Source organism: Macaca thibetana, chromosome X (assembly GCF_024542745.1).
Source record: "Macaca thibetana thibetana isolate TM-01 chromosome X, ASM2454274v1, whole genome shotgun sequence".
NCBI classification, from domain to species: Eukaryota; Metazoa; Chordata; class Mammalia; order Primates; family Cercopithecidae; genus Macaca; species Macaca thibetana.
In genome coordinates, this window is record NC_065598.1 from 61,123,713 (window position 1) to 61,140,914 (window position 17,202).

General features: G+C 38.2%; 1 protein-coding gene across 1 annotated transcript in view; it reads right to left on the minus strand.

Moving 5' to 3' along the window:
* The window catches only part of ZC4H2 (zinc finger C4H2-type containing), a 558,331-nt gene that overhangs the window by 115,678 nt on the left and 425,451 nt on the right, over positions 1-17,202 (minus strand). The window contains exons 2-3 of the mRNA XM_050777025.1: positions 3,032-3,160; positions 470-585 (exon numbers count right to left, since the gene is read on the minus strand). The gene's annotated coding sequence lies outside the window, so the exon portion shown is untranslated. The remainder of the gene's footprint in view (positions 1-469; positions 586-3,031; positions 3,161-17,202) is intronic.

Consider the following 17,202-nt stretch of genomic DNA (forward strand, 5'->3'; position numbering starts at 1 on the left):
TAATGTATCGCCTTGGGAGGCAGAGTGGACCTTTATCCTTTCTCTAACTTTTGGAATGTAGATAAATCTCTCCAGAGACCACAGAGAGACTACGCACACATATGTCCAAGGTCAAGGTCACATTTCTCTTTGAAATGTAAAGACATGTCTTCAAAGTTAATGTAGGAGCCCACTTCAAGGTGTAACCATTTGTCTTTCAGGAAGATGAGAGGTATCTTTGGGGAGGTAAGAAAAATTTTATTATTCTGTTGGAAGAATTCAATTAACTAAACAAATAGCTGCCTCAATTCTCAAGTGGACTTTGTATCTGTTGTAATATATAAGTTGTGTAGAATTTCATTTTGAATTTGCAGTCTCTTGAAGGCTACTTATATGCGTGTACTCTGTTGTGCTTACTCAATAATAAATCAGCTTTCTTTTTTTTTTCCATGTTGACATAGAGAGTTCTGTTTGTTGTAGGAGTTTTTACCTTTCTATCGTAGTAAGGCAGATGCACTGATGTGGGCAAAGGAGATGAGATTTTATCTTGAAACCCCAGGAAAGATACTGAAGGAGTTTAAGTACAGCAGTGACACAGTTCTGTATCTAGAAAGGAACACAGAAGAATTAAAGATGATCAGCAGGATTTTATATACATATTCCTCTATTCACTGTTAAAAAATGTGTGATAGAATGTGATTAGTTCAATAAGTGAACAGAGAATGTAGGTTTTATGTGGCAAAATACAGGCTTTAGAAGATATAAGCAAATTTTGTAAAAAGTCTTTCCCCGTGAGTTACTGATGGTCATTAGAAAAGGCTGAACACTACGGAATTGTTTTCCTTTGAACCTGAAAGGCATGTCTGTTCCATATGGAAGGAAAGGTATGAGCTGTGTGAGAACTCTATCCAAGCTCATTGCTACATTTATACTTGTAATATATATTCCCTATGTTATGGTCCTCCACATTGGTTACAGCTTGTTGATGATCTCCAATCTGATACTTCTATTTAATTAGTTCTAGAGTGATTCACTCTTTTCCCCTTTCCAAATGTTCTTCTCTTTCTTCAGTCCTTTTTGGCTGATCTGTATAAAGTTTCATTTTAGTGTGACAGTCCATTTGAGCTCTCCTCTAGTGTTTCTTTTCTCTCTCTCTCTCTCTCTTTCTTTTTGGGACGGAGTCTCATTGTGTCACCCAGGATGGAGTGCAATGGTGCCATCTCGGCTTACTGCAACCTCCACCTCCCAGGTTCAAGTGATTCTACTGTCTCCGCTTCCCAAGTAGCTGGGATTACAGGCAAGTGCCACCACGCCTGGCTAATTTTTTTATTTTTAGTAGAGGAGGGGTTTCACCATGTTGGCCAGGCTAGTCTTGAACTCCTGACCTCAGGTGATCTGCCCACCTCGGCCTCCCAAAGTGTTGAGATGACAGGCGTGAGCCACCGTGCCCAGCCTGAGCTGAGATTCTTAACCTGTCTGAATCTGTTTCCTTATCAGTAAAATGGGGATAATTATAATACCTATAGAGTAGTTATGAGGATTAAATGGAAAAGTGCATGTAAAGCCCTTAACATACATAACTTACTGTGGCTTAGAGTAAGCACTTAGCAAAAATTGGAGTTATTTTTCAATAGATTCATTATCTATAATAAAGGAGAAAGTACAGATTTCCTAGCTTAACATTCAAAGTCCTCTAAGTTTCATTTTAGTGTGACAGTCCATTTGAGCTCTTGCCTCTATTTTTCTAGCCCTAGCTCCTTCCACGCCTCCTTAGGCACCCAGCTACAGATCAGTTTTTACCTTTTCTGAGACACATCTAGATCTATAAAGTGATTAGACATCTTTCCCAAAGGTTCACCTGGGTAAGAAATCTGCATAAACCCTCCAGTTAATGAACATGTAAATATCCAGTGATTCTTCCAAAACTACACTTTTTAATTTTAAAATATTGACACTGAGAATTGACATGTAGGCAATGGCTATGTACAAACTTGTGTGATATTCTAGGGACTTATTTACTTGATGTTTTTGAGATTAGGTTTAGAGTTTCTGTATTAAACTTAATACAATGTGTAAACATATTTACAAAATGTGCCCTGCTGGATGTTTATTTGGTAAAATATTTAAACATTTTAGAAAGTGTAAAAATAGCTACGCCATGTGTAAAAACTCTAAGAAGTCCTACGATAAGTGCCAGTGAAACATTAGTGGAGGGCCTGTAATCCCAGCTCTTTGGGAGGTGGAGGCGGGCTGATCACTTGAGGTCAAGAGTTTGAGATCAGCCTGGCCAACATGGTGAAACCCTGTCTCTACTAAAAATACAAAAATTAGCCAGGTGTGGTGGCTTGCACCCGTAGTCCCAGCTACTCGGGAGGCTGAGGCAGGAGAATCACTTGAACCCGGGAGGAGGAGGTTGCAGTTAGCCGAGATGGCGCCACTGCACACCAGCCTGGGCGACAGGGTGAGACTCTGTCTCCAAAAAAAAAAATAAATAAAAATAAAAATAATAAATAAATAAATAAATAAATAAATAAAATCCTAGCTCAAGGAAACAGAGCTACTTGGTGGTGGAGCAGAAATTCAAATTTGGCTGTAATTTCAAAGCCCATTCTCTAAGCCAGAAGGAAGTGAGATTAGCTTTTCATTTGATCACAGATATGAGAACAAATTGCAGAAAGACAAATCTAAAGGCAAAGAAACCAGAGTATGCTGTTGCAGTAGTAAATAACTGTTAGGCCCTATTAAGGGAGGTGACCCTTAACCACCTGAGTTATGCAGACCAGTGACATATCAGAGAAGTTATTTAGAAAATTACCCTGGCAGCCCTTGTGAAGGATGAATTGGAGGAGCCAAGACAAATAAGTAGGCAAATAAAATAAAAGGCAAATAAAAGACAAATAAAAGGCAGCGAGACAAGTAGTGAGGTTGTTGGTACTGTCACTCTTAATTAACCGCAGAGGTGCCTGTCGAGGGGCTGAGAGACTGTCGTATCCCAAGTCCTCGGGCCTCTCGAATTGCAGAGCATCCTGGACCTCTCCTCACCCACCCTTACCTTCACGTCGCTCCTTCTAGGCCTTAGGAAGTGGGGTTTTGAGCACTTTCTAGGTCGCAGGCCTGCTGGTCTGAGCTCCGACAGCGGCGCCAGCGGTGGCAGCAGTCGCCGACAGGGGTGGGGCGCATGCGCACAGTTGCTAGGCAACGGCGGTCGGGCGCCGCGGCGGTAACCGCGCCGGGGCTGTGTGTGTAGGCAGCGGCGCCAGAGGAGGAGGAGCAGGAGGATGCAGATGCGACCGCGGCCCCAAGAGGGAGCCGCCGCTGCTCTGTGGCCAGGGGGGCCCAGGGACGGGAATCAGGCCTGGGGGTCGCGTTGCTGAGGGGACTGGGAACGGCGGTCACTCCAGAGGCTCAGGCCTTGTACCCCAGGAGGGTCCGGGCCGCTGGGCGAGCGCCTGCCCCCCATCGCCTCCCTTTGTCCCTCCACGTCGATGGTGGTGAAGTTGGCGGCGCCACGGAGCGCAAGGCACCAAGCTGTCTCCCTTGCACCCAGCTTCTCTCTGGCCCCGGCTCTTGGACACCTGCGCCGCCGCCTTCTCTCGCCCGCCGAGCCCACCCCCGGCGGCGGGCGGGGGAGGGGCTCCCCCCTGCAGGGGCTGCGTCGAGCAGGGCGACGACCGGGACCATAGGAGAGTAGGGGTGAGTAGTGGCACCGCACTCGCTCGGTTCTAGGGCGCCTTTCCGGCCTCCGGGGCCCCGGGAGGCGAGCGAATCGCTGCTTTCGCCTGCAGAAGCTTCTGACGCCTCTCCCACATCTGCTCGCGGCTCTCTATTCCCTTCGAGGTAGTTTTCCTTCTCATAGCCACCACTTTTTGGTCTCAACCCTGGCGTCCAGGAATGCGGGGTGGGTGCTTAAGGCCTGGCTTTGCTTCTTAGATGCCATAGATGCTGATAATTCTACGTACAGTCACGCAGTCTGGTTCCTGATTCGTGGACAGACTCTCCCAGTGCTGAGCTCGCCCCTTTCCCCTTGCTTTGGCTCTCGCTCTCAGGAGGCTCAGCCTGACCGCGGGCTTCTCAGGAGCCCATTCCCCGGGCTGCTGCTACTCCATGCCTCAAGGCTTGAACAGATAGCTGGAGTGGCCCCTTACTTTTCAGTGTTGTTGCTACTCGTGTGCTGAGAGCTCCCGAAAGCCTTGTGCCTGGCTTCTGACTCCTGACATGTACGTTAGGAAGATAGTACTTATATTAAATAATAAAAACAATAAAACAAACACACACTCCACTAGACTTCTAAAATGCCATCAAACTTGAGAAGTAGGCAGAATGGCTGATTGATAATAAGGGAAACTGGTTTTACAAACTACTTTTCATCGAGAATGGCATACTTCTTTTTTATTATAAATATGATGATGAAACCTAAAATATCCCAAATAAAAGCGAGGATGGGTTGTGATATATCTGTTCTTCCTGAGGTAGCCTGCAGTTGAAGATAATTCTGTGAGCAGACAATAAAAGATGGGTTCTTTTCCCTCCCTATTGGTTTTTAAGCCATTTCAGGTTTCTTTTATCTGATAAGACGTGGCGAGAAAGAAGCGTAATAATGCAAAAGCTAAATTTTCCTTTCTTTGTAAACGCTTTTGAGCTAAAGATTTTTTAAAAGGATATATAGATGCCATTTATGATTAAATGTATTGGATGAATCTGTCAAGACTGCAAACTTTGTTAGTTTGGGGTAAAATGCTTTGCTTTGGGAGCTTTCATGTTGTTTGAGGTTCTTTGGGGGTATAGTTTGAATTAAAGCACAATATAATTCTAGTACCCCTGCAAAATAATCTTGGACCTCGGAGAGTATTGTTTGTTTTGTGCGTTAGCAAGCTGACATGCTTCTAGTTGCTAGAGTCCAAAGACAATTTTTTTTTTGTTTTGTTTTGGAAAAGCTTTTGATGAATTTAAGTCTGAATTATTTGGAATAATAGTGTATCATATGAATACTTGCTCTTCACCTTCACATACTTAGAGAACCTGGCAGTAATTTGAATCCAATCTAGTATTCCATTGAAATGAGTATGGCTATGAAGGTGCCACATACTCTAAAAGCATTTACCTAGGGTGTCATAAACACATTATAAAATAAAATTGATGGCTTATTTTGCAAATGCTATCAAAACACTTGATCAGTGAACTCTTTTTTTTTTTTAAGTGACTTTTAACAAGTTTTTATTTTCTAGCTTCTAATGAATGCCTACTACTATACCAGGTATTGTGGAGAATAGAAGAGAAATAGCAGTTTACCAGTTGGGTAAATTGCTTACCCATTAGAAAAAGGAAAATACATATATGAGACATCATGGTCAACAATTGGAACATAGAGTCATGTTGAATAAGGACTAAAAGAGTTACGAGTAAAGGGAGATTACTGTAGGCTGGATTTGTCTGAGAAAGCTTTGTAGAGAAAGTCATACTTGATTTGGCTCTTAATAGAAGTATACGCTTTCTTAGAAGGGGGAAGAGTTCAGCATAGCATGAGCTAAGGCACTTGATTTTCTAATCCTTGTGCGTATTTTCTCCTAGATAAACCTAAAGGACAAGAGGACTGTCAGTGGCAATTAACTTCTTTGTAGTGGGCATAATTTTCTATGATAAACTATATACTAAATTAACAAATTAAATATAATTTCACAGATATACATGCTATAGAAATCAGGCTTTAAAATAATCATCCTATTACCTGAGGCAATTGAGAATGTTTTCTAAGCAGATGTAGGTAGAGTGTTAAGTTCACATGTTTTTGTAACCTGTATATTTTTTTACTGTCCACTAAGAGACGGTTATATTCTGAGTGTTTCATACAACACTGGTCTGATTAGTACAGCCTTAAATTATTAATATGCTCCAAAGACTATTTCTTGATAAATTAAATTAGGGAAATTTTATATGCAACATTCATTTTGATCCATTAGTATATGGTAACTTAGTTTTTAGTACTATATTTAGTACTGCTATTGCTTTCATTTTCTGAAAACAAAGGGAGGGGTACATCAGAATCCCACAAATTGATGTCTGTCAAAGTTCTAATATCATGTTATTAATAATGTATGTATTAATAATTGACAACTAACATCAATGTTTAAACTGCAATTACAAACCTCTGCAAAGCTTATTTTGGTACATTTCTAATATCCTTCTGCTATATTGAAAATTAGTCAGATGACTAATTGTCTCCTAGGTTTTAGTCAGCCATTGTAAGTTGGCATTTACACATAGAAAAATAACAAAATATGGAGTTATTCCATCCATAGAGAGGTATGTCTCCTAACATAAATTTACATATTAGAATTCCAAATATAAAGAATTCACAGATTTACTCTCAGGAGCAATATACTCAAACTTGAAATTTTTGAGGATTTATACACCTTCTGTACCTTTTATTTGGTATCTTTTGCTGCCAGCAAGTCTTCTCTGATTAAAGTTGACTTTAATTCACAGTAGCAAATAGTTTCTAGGCTCAACAAATATAATTGTTATTTTGAATATCCTCTACTTAGAATATCAGCTATTAAATAAACAGGTTATTAGAGAACAGAATGGCCTATGTGGACACAGTCAGCAAACAGCTATGATTATTGTTGGAAATTAACCAGTTAACAGATAACAAAATGTATTCAGAAGGCATTGGAGTAAATCATTTTTGCTAAGTTAGTATTGTACATTTCTGGTCTTATGACAGTATCAAAGGGATGATCTTTGGAAAGAGGAGGGAAACTGCCAAGAAATAATTACCTTGTATGTCAAATTGTAAATACTGTGGTGATTTAAGGCAGGTACATACTTTAGTTAAATTGCTAGGGCTCAGTGGTGGCAGCATGTAAAATAGGGTAAAGAACTGTCAGTTTCTGTTAAGTAAAATAGGCTCATTCTCAATATTTTTACCTAATGACTGAGTCTGGAGGTAGCACAGTATTACATTAAGTACCACTGATGCATCCAGAAGTTATAATTTTCCTTAAGTATGTGGTTTTAAAAGAATTATATTCTAAAGTATGATCTTTATTATATCATTGGACTAAAAGTTTTCCCAGCTGAGCACACATCTCTCAATTGTATGATGGAAGTTTGTGAGATAAATGACTTTTTCCCAGCGATTATTTTTAAGAGCAAGTTTTCCTGGAACATAACATTTTTTACTAAGTGAAAGATACCTATAGCCACTTCAATGTAGGAAAAAAAAGTGGAGACTAGAATTCCTTCTTAAAGTGTGCTATCCACAAAGAAAATACAACAAAAACCTTCATATATAAGTTGTAAACTAATATCCGCAGGAACTGTCTCATACACAGTTATCATTCTCTCAATATCATATCTTATGAATTGTTAATCCCCTTTAGACTCTTGGTATCTAAAAGTTCCCCTGTAGTCTGACTCATTCTTCTTTTCCTATTGACAAGTGCACCACTGGGATTTGACAGAAAGATTAACTCTGTTACTGATAGTATTCTACTGTAATAAGTTTTTTGTAACAATTTTTAAAATGCAATAAATATTAACTGAAACCTGAAATTGAATTTTGACACGATTAATAATGTGAAAATGGATATATTTCTAAAATAATATTCACTTAAAGCCATTGTACAGTAAGTTTTAATATCACTATAACCTTTCACTGCCTCAAATTACATAACTCCTCATTATGCTCACTTTTCTGTACCTCACTTCTACTTTTCCTAACTACTGTGGATATTGGTTTGTTCTCACTGTCACTCTTCACCTGCTTCTTTGGCCCTTAAATTAGTTTCACAAAAGATATCTATCTTTTTATAAAGTTATTTAGGAAAGATTTTCTGTGATTGTCTAAAAAGCCAAACCCAGACTGGATAAACTGCATTTAAAACTGGGTGATTTGACTGGAAGTGGTATTGAGAGGAAGAATTGCCCAGGTTCGTTTAAAATACTGTGACTAAATCAGGCAATTTTTGAATCACTAGGTTTTTATTTCAAAAATAATTTATTTTCTTTACCCTAGGAAGTAAAAAGTCAGAAGAGATTGGGTCCTTCTGGAATAAAAGTAGGGATCCTTTCATTTGGATTGTTTCAGATTTCCTCATTGCGTTTTTACCATCTAAACTTTACGTAGTTATACTTAGGAACTTTTTCATTTTAGAATAAAGAAGAATATCTTCTCTATTCTTCCAGACTGTCTTATTACTACTGCTTTGTATTTATGTAGCATCTTTTATCAGATGAATTCAAATAGTTATTTTTTATTATGTGACATTTCTTACCATCTTTTTGGGATTAATTTTATTTTTCTTTCAAATTGAATACTAGTTGACATATTGGGGTGTGACCTAAGTAATAAGTTTGATTCCACAGGTCGTATATAAGCCAGTCTCATTACTTTTAAGTTGCTCCTTGTCCTTTTCAGGGCTGGGTGTATATTATATACTAATATATGTAATGGTTCTTGCTGAGTTTAATCTTTAAACGTGCACATAGATCCTTATATTCTATTTCTCTTCCTGCATACTTTTAGGACTATCATTATTAACTTTTTTTTTTTTTGCTTATTATCAATAGATTTAATCTTGGATTATGTAGTTGTTGCTGCCAAATTGGTTCAGATACCTGTGAGTCTGTAGAAACAAGGAAAAAAGATAGGGGTATGAGAAAAATGAGTCTTAGATTTTATATGTTTCAAATTTTTCTTAATTTGCAATAATTTAGGGAGAACAAGTCTAAAATGGGCAAAGTTTTGAATTTTAGAATTTTTTTATGAACTGTAGTTTTTATGGTTTTCTTGTACATATATTAACCAGGATTAGATCAAGATCCCTTAGGGATCTTGATTTAATAAATATATGAGAGTGATTTATAGTTAGTGTATCGTTAGTGTATCAATGGATTACATGTAAAGAGATATTTCTAAAGTACTTAAAGGTGCTTGGAAGCATTGTTTAGTTTTTTTGTTTTGTTTTGGGAGGGGGAAGTTGAGACAGGGTGTCACTCTGTTCCCCAGGCTGGAGTGCAGTGCCATGATCTCGGCTCATGGCAACTTCCGCCTCCCTGGCTCAAGAGATCCTCCCACCTCAGCCTCCTGAGCAGCTGGAATTACAGGTGTGTGCCACCACGCCCGGCTAGTTTTTCTATTTTCAGTAGAGACCGGGTTTCACTATGTTGCCTAGACCGATTTTGAACTCCTGAGCTCAAGTGATCCACCCACCTCGGCCTCCAAAAGTGCTGGGATTACAGACGTGAGCCATCGTGCCTGGCCACATTTGTTCTTTTAAGTAGTTTTAATATCCTTTCTACTATCTTGTTTTTAAATTTGTTTAGTAAATTCTTTATGCAAAAGTAACCCTAAAGTCACTTTAATTTCAGCTCCTTTCTGAATTATTACAAATTCTGAATCAGTGGGGTCCAGATTACAGTACAACAAAATTTCATTATTTCAGGCCCCACTAACCAAAAACTTGTTATAGGCTAGATATATATATAGTAGTCATGCTTAAAATGAATTACACTCTACAGGAGAAGCAGCCAGAGTCCTACAAGAGGTTAGGCAGTATTGGAGCTTCTTTACTGGGTATCTGCATATGATACTGAATTAAAATAAGTTACAAGAATGGAGGAACATCTAAGTTTTGTGTATTTAAAAAATCTTCTAAGTGCTGTATTGCTAATCAGAGCCATTAATTGTATTGGGCTGTTTACAAGAAAAGGGATTTGAACATCACTTAGTGTAAGCAAAATTGAGGCAGGCTGTGGTAAACTGCTTTCAGATGTTTTAAAAACTGTAGTACCAATATTATCTGCATGTAAATTCTGTGCACTTACAAACTCTTCCTATGAATTCATCAGAGTAAGAAAGTAAAGTGTGCATTAAAAGTTACACTTAGTAGTCTTTGTTGATGGTGTTGCTGCAGCTCTTAAAGTAATAAAACTTCAGGATCTTCTTCTTCCGCATTTCTGAAATAATAATCATATAATGAGTGCATGCATATTGGTACTGGTTTGTTCTATTTATGTTATGATGCAAGAAGCACTAAGATCCAGCATTTCTGATGTTCTGAGATGAAATTCTTCTGACAATAAACTGGAACTTCTGGTCTGGCTAACTTGTTAAAGTTACAAGGTTAACTTGTTAAAGACTTGAACTATGAATGTCTTCTTTTGAGAAATGGCTGTTCATATCCTTTGCCCACTTTTTGATGGGGTTGTTTGTTTTTTTCTTGTAAATTTGTTTGAGTTCTTTGTAGGTTCTGGATATTAGCCCTTTGTCAGATGAGTAGATTGCAAAAATTTTCTCCCATTCTGTAGGTTGCCTGTTCACTGTGATGGTAGTTTCTTTTGCTGTGCAGAAGCTCTTTAGTTTAATTAGATCCACACAGACACATGAAAAAATGCTCATCATCACTGGCCATCAGAGAAATGCAAATCAAAACCACAATGAGATACCATCTCACACCAGTTAGAATGGTGATCATTAAAAAGTCAGGAAACAACAGGTGCTGGAGAGGATGTGGAGAAATAGGAACACTTTTACACTGTTGGTGGGATTGTAAACTAGTTCAACCATTATGGAAAACAGTATGGCGATTCCTCAAGGATCTAGAACTAGATGTACCATATGACCCAGCCATCCCATTAGTGGGTATATACTCAAAGGATTATAAATTATGCTGCTATAAAGACACATGCACACGTATGTTTATTGCAGCACTATTCACAATAGCAAAGACTTGGAATCAACCCAAATGTCCATCAGTGACAGATTGGATTAAGAAAATGTGGCACATATACACCATGTAATACTATGCAGCCATAAAAAAGGATGAGTTTGCGTCCTTTGTAGGGACATGGATGCAGCTGGAAACCATTATTCTTAGCAAACTATCACAAGAACAGAAAACCAAACACCGCATGTTCTCACTCATAGGTGGGAACTGAACAATGAGATCACTTGGACTCAGGAAGGGGAACATCACACACCAGGGCCTATCACGGGGAGGGGGGAGGGGGGAAGAATTGCATTGGGAGTTATACCTGATGTAAATGACGAGTTGATGGGTGCAGCACACCAACATGGCACAAGTATACATATGTAACAAACCTGCACGTTATGCACATGTACCCTACAACTTAAAGTGTAATAATAATAAATAAATTAAAAAAAAAAAAGAGTTGAGTGAGACAAAAAAAAAAAAAAAAAAAAAAAAAAAAAAAAGACTTGAACTAGGGTGAAGCAGTCCATAGAGCACAACTACACCTAATGCTAGAGTTGCTAGAGGCATGTTATTTACTATTTATGCTCTTTTTTTTTTCATCGATAAACCATTTTTTTTTCTTTTTTATTATACTTTAAGTTCTAGGGTACATGTGCACAATGTGCAGGTTTGTTACATATGTATACTTGTGCCATGTTGGTGTGCTGCACCCATCAACTCGTCAACACCCATCAACTCGTCATTTACATCAGGTATAACTCCCAATGCCATCCCTCCCCCATCCTCCTTCCCCATAATAGGCCCCGGTGTGTGATGTTCCCCTTCCCAAGTCCAAGTAATCTCATTGTTCAATTCCCACCTATGAGTGAGAACATGCAGTGTTTGGTTTTCTGTTCTTGCGATAGTTTGCTGAGAATGATGGTTTCCAGCTGCATCCATGTCCCTACAAGGACACGAACTCATCCTTTTATGCCTACATAGTATTCCATGGTGTATATGTGCCACATTTTCTTAATCCAATCTGTCACTGATGGACATTTGGGTTGATTCCAAGTCTTTGCTATTGTGAATAGTGCCGCAATAAACATACGTGTGCATGTGTCTTTATAGCAGCATGATTTATAATCCTTTGGGTATATCCCCAATAATGGGATGCATGGGTCATATGGTATTTCTAGTTCTAGATCCTTGAGGAATTGCCATACTGTTTTCCACCATGGTTGAACCAGTTTACAGTCCCACCAACAGTGTAAAAGTGTTCCTATTTCTCCACATCCTCTCCAGCACCAGTTGTTTCCTGACTTTTTAATGATTGCCATTCTGACTGGTGTGAGATGGTATCTCATTGTGGTTTTGGTTTGCATTTCTCTGATGGCCAGTGATGACGAGCATTTTTTCATGTGCCTGTTGGCTGTATGCATGTCTTCTTTTGAGAAGTGCCTATTCATATCCTTTGCCCACTTTTTGATGGGGTGCTTTGTTTTTTTCTCGTAAATTTGTTTGAGTTCTTTGTAGGTTCTGGATATTAGCCCTTTGTCAGATGAGTAGATTGCAAAAATTTTCTCCCATTCTGTAGGTTGCCTGTTCACTGTGATGGTAGTTTCTTTTGCTGTGCAGAAGCTCTTTAGTTTAATGAGATCCCATTTGTCAATTTTGGCTTTTGTTGCCATTGCTTTTGATGTTTTAGACATGAAGTCCTTGCCCATGCCTATGTCCTGAATGGTATTACCTAGGCTTTCTTCTAGGGTTTTTATGGTTTTAGGTCTAACATTTAAGTCTCCAATCGATCTTGAATTAATTTTCATATAAGGAGTAAGGAAAGGACCCAGTTTCAGCTTTCTACTTATGGCTAGCCAATTTTCCTAGCACCATTTATTAAATGGGGAATCCTTTCCCCATTTTTTGTTTTTCTCAGGTTTGTCAAAGATCAGATGACTGTAGATGTGTGGTATTATTTCTGAGGACTCTGTTCTGTTCCATTGGTCTATATCTCTGTTTTGGTACCAGTATCATGCTGTTTTGGTTACTGTAGCCTTGTAGTATAGTTTGAAGTCAGGTAGCGTGACTTTATTCTTTTGGCTTAGGATTGTCTTGGCAATGCGTGCTCTTTTTTAGTTCCATATGAACTTTAAAGCAGTTTTTTCCAATTCTGTGAAGAAAGTCATTGGTAGCTTGATGGGAATGGCATTGAATCTATAAATTACCTTGGGCAGTATGGCCATTTTCATGATATTGATTCTTCCTATCCATGAGCATAGAATGTTCTTCCATTTGTTTGTGTCCTCTTTTATTCTGTTGAGCAGTGGTTTGTAGTTCTCCTTGAAGAGGTCCTTTAGATCCCTTGTAAGTTGGATTCCCAGGTATTTTATTCTCTTTGAAGCAATTGTGAATGGAAGTTCATTCATGATTTGGCTCTCTGTTTGTCTGTTACCGGTATATAAGAATGCTTGTGATTTTTGCACATCTATTTTGTATCCTGAGACTTTGCTGAAGTTGCTTATCAGCGTCAGGAGATTTTGGGCTGAGACGATGGGCTTTTCTAAATTATACAATCATGTCATCTGCAAACAGAGACAATTTGACTTCTTCTTTTCCTAAATGAATACACTTTATTTCTTTCTCTTGTCTGATTGCCCTGGCCAGTGCTTCCAACACTATGTTGAATAGGAGTGGTGAGAGTTTTTAGCATGAAGGGCTGTTGAATTTGTCAAAGGCATTTTCTGCATCTATTGAGATAATCATGTGGTTTTTGTCTTTGGTTCTGTTTATATGCTGGATTACGTTTATTGATTTGCATATGTTGAACCAGCCTTGCATCCCAGGGATGAAGCCCAATTGATCATGGTGGATAAGTTTTTTGATGTGCTGCTGGATTCATTTTGCCAGTATTTTATTGAGCATTTTTACATGGATGTTCATCAGGGATATTGATCTAAAATTCTCTTTTCTTGTGGTGTGTCTGCCAGGCTTTGGTATCAGGATGATGTTGGCCTCATAAAATGAGTTAGGGAGGATTCCCTCTTTTTCTATTGATTGGAATAGTTTCAGAAGGAATGGTACCAGCTCCTTCTTGTACCTCCAGTAGAATTTGGCTGTGAATCCGTCTGGTCCTGGACTTTTTTTGGTTGGTAGGCTATTAATTATTGCCTCAATTTCAGAGCCTGCTATTGGTCTATTCGGGGATTCAACTTCTTCCTGGTTTAGTCTTGGGAGAGTGTAAGTGTCCAGGAAATTATCCATTTCTTCTAGGTTTTCTAGTTTTTTTGCGTAGAGGTGTTTATAGTATTCTCTGATGGTAGTTTGTATTTCTGTGGGATCGGTGGTGATATCCCCTTTAGCATTTTTTATTGCGTCTGTTTGATTCGTCTCTCTTTTCTTCTTTTTTTTTTATTTTATTTATTTATTTATTTTCTCTTCTTTTTATTTATTTATTTATTATTATTATTATACTTTAAGTTCTAGGGTACATGTGCATAATATGCAGGTTTGTTACATATGTATACTTGTGCCATGTTGGTGTGCTGCACCCCTCAACTCGTCAGCACCCATGAACTCGTCATTTACATCAGGTATAACTCCCAATGCAATCCCTCCCCCCTCCCCCCTCCCCATGATAGGCCCCGGTGTGTGATGTTCCCCTTCCAGAGTCCAAGTGATCTCATTGTTCAGTTCCCACCCTTGAGTGAGAACATGCGGTGTTTGGTTTTCTGTTCTTGCGATAGTTTGCTAAGAATGATGGTTTACAGCTGTATCCATGTCCCTAGAAAGGACACAAACTCATCCTTTTTTATGGCTGCATAGTATTCCATGGTGTATATATGCCACATTTTCTTAATCCAGTCTGTCACTGATGGACATTTGGGTTGATTCCAAGTCTTTGCTATTGTGAATAGTGCCGCAATAAACGTACGTGTGCATGTGTCTTTATAGCAGCATGATTTATAGTCCTTTGGGTATATACCCAGTAATGGGATGGCTGGGTCATATGGTGCATCTATTAGTCTTGCTAGCAGTCTATCAATTTTGTTGATCATTTCAAAAAACCAGCTCCTGGATTCATTGATTTTTTGAGGGTTTTTTGTGTCTCTATCTCCTTCAGTTCTGCTCTGATCTTAGTTATTTCTTGCCTTCTGCTAGCTTTTGAATGTGTTTGTTCTTGCTTCTCTAGTTCTTTTAATTGTGATGTTATGATGTCAATTTTAGATCTTTCCTGCTTTCTTTTGTGGGCATTTAGTGCTATAAATTTCCCTCTACACACTGCTTTAAATGTGTCTGAGAGATTCTGGAACGTTGTATCTTTGTTCTCATTGGTTTCAAAGAGCATCTTTATTTCTACCTTCATTTCGTTATGTACCCAGTAGTCATTCAGGAGTAGTTTTTTCACTTTCCATGTAGTTGAGCGGTTTTGATTGATTTTCTTAGTCCTGAGTTCTAGTTTGATTGCACTGTGGTCTGAGAGACAGTTTATTATAATTTCTTCTCTTGTACATTTGCTGAGGAGTGCTTTACTTCCAACTATGTCGTCAATTTTGGAATGAGTGCGATGTGCTGAGAAGAATGTATATTCTGTTGATTTAGGGTGGAGAGTTCTGTAGATGTCTATTAGGTCTGCTTGCTGCAGAGTTTTGTTCAATTCCTGGATATCCTTGTTAACTTTCTGTCTCGTTGATCTGTCCAATGTTGACAGTCGGGTGTTGAAGTCTCCCATTATTATTGTATGGGAGTCTAAGTCTCTTTGTAGGTCTGTAAGGACTTGCTTTATGAATCTGGGTGCTCCTGTATTGGGTACATATATATTTAGGATAGTTAGCTCTTTCTGTTGAATTGATCCCTTTACCATTATGTAATGGCCTTCTTTGTCTCTTTTGATCTTTGATGATTTAAAGTCTGTTTTATCAGAGACTAGGATTGCAACCCCTGCTTTTTATTTATTTTCCATTTGCTTGGTAGATCTTCCTCCATCCCTTTATTTTGAGCCTATGTGTGTCTCTGCATCTGAGATGGGTCTCCTGAATACAGCAAACTGATGGGTCTTGACTCTTTATCCGATTTGCCAGTCTGTGTACATAATAAATGTGTACCTCAAACTAGCTTAAAGTAAAGAAGCATTTATGTTAAGTATAAGAGGAAAAAGAAAGAGCAGAAAGTGTAGTCTAGGTACATGAGAGACTCCAACTAAGTTGAGGAGCTGTCCATAGCTAATGGAATTTTCCTCCCTCTTTCTCTTCTCCTTCACCACCCCTGGGGCTGTAGGGTCATCTGTTTATCTCTGTTTCTTTCAGTGTATGTACTTCATTATTCTCACTTCCTCAGCACACAGCCAAACCTGGTTTATTCAAGAGATCCCAAGTTTACATATTCTGAATTCAGGCAATCAGAAGAGACTCAGTATCTCCGAATTCCAATTCCCAATTCTGATTGACACAGGTTGGGCTATATGTCCAGCCAGGATCTGATTATCCATGGCTAGAAGGGCAAGATCATGTCATATAAATATGGTTATAAATATGGTTATTAAGCCCCAACCCTAAGTGAAGGGACATACAATTCCCAGAGAAGGGAAGATTGTGGGCTAAATAGAATCTCAGGTAGTGTCTACCACGAAGTGTAAACTGTGGTGCATGGAATAAACTATATGAAGACACATGTATGTTTCTTAAAAAAAAGCAAAATAGAGCACATTTGCCATATGTTTTTCTTCATTCATAGAACAATAATGAACATTAGAGATCATATTATGTGCCCTCCTCATTTTAAGGAGAATCAAATTGAGGCCTAGAGATAATTAATAAAAATATAAAAACTTATCTAAGCTTTTATATATAAATTTATATATATATAATTATATACATTAACACAAAATATTAATAGAAAACTGTGAGTATAATCTGAACCTTGTGGTTTCTAGTTTTTCCTAGATACTGGCATCTCATTAACCAGAGTATCTGATAAAATGTTAACACACTTTAAAGAAGTCTCATAAAATATGCAGCAATGTTTGATAGATATTTTTGTCTAAGCAAAGTAAATAAAGAGGTGAAGCAAAACCATTTCCCCATATCAATACAGTGAAACCGAAATAATATCAGAAGCCCATACATAATATCTGATTTTTCAAAAATAAAATCTTAAAAGATATATAAAAACAAAAGATTTGAATAACAAATAATTAATTTGATTATATAATATGAATTTGCTACACTTAAAGAAGCAATGATATAAATATGATATGTTGGCTACTGGGAAACCTAGATTGTAATCAAATCAGTTTTTCCCTTTTGATCTATATATTCATTCAACATTTATTGAGTGTTGCTACATACACAGCCCTGTTTTAGGCACTAGGGAAACAGTGGTAAACAGAACAAAGTCCCTACATTCATGAGGTTTGCAATCTAGAGGATGATACATACAGTGAATAAACAAATAATACCTAATATATAACAGCAGATAATGATAAGAGCTATAAGGCTGATAAAACAAGATAAGGAAATAAGGAGCAATA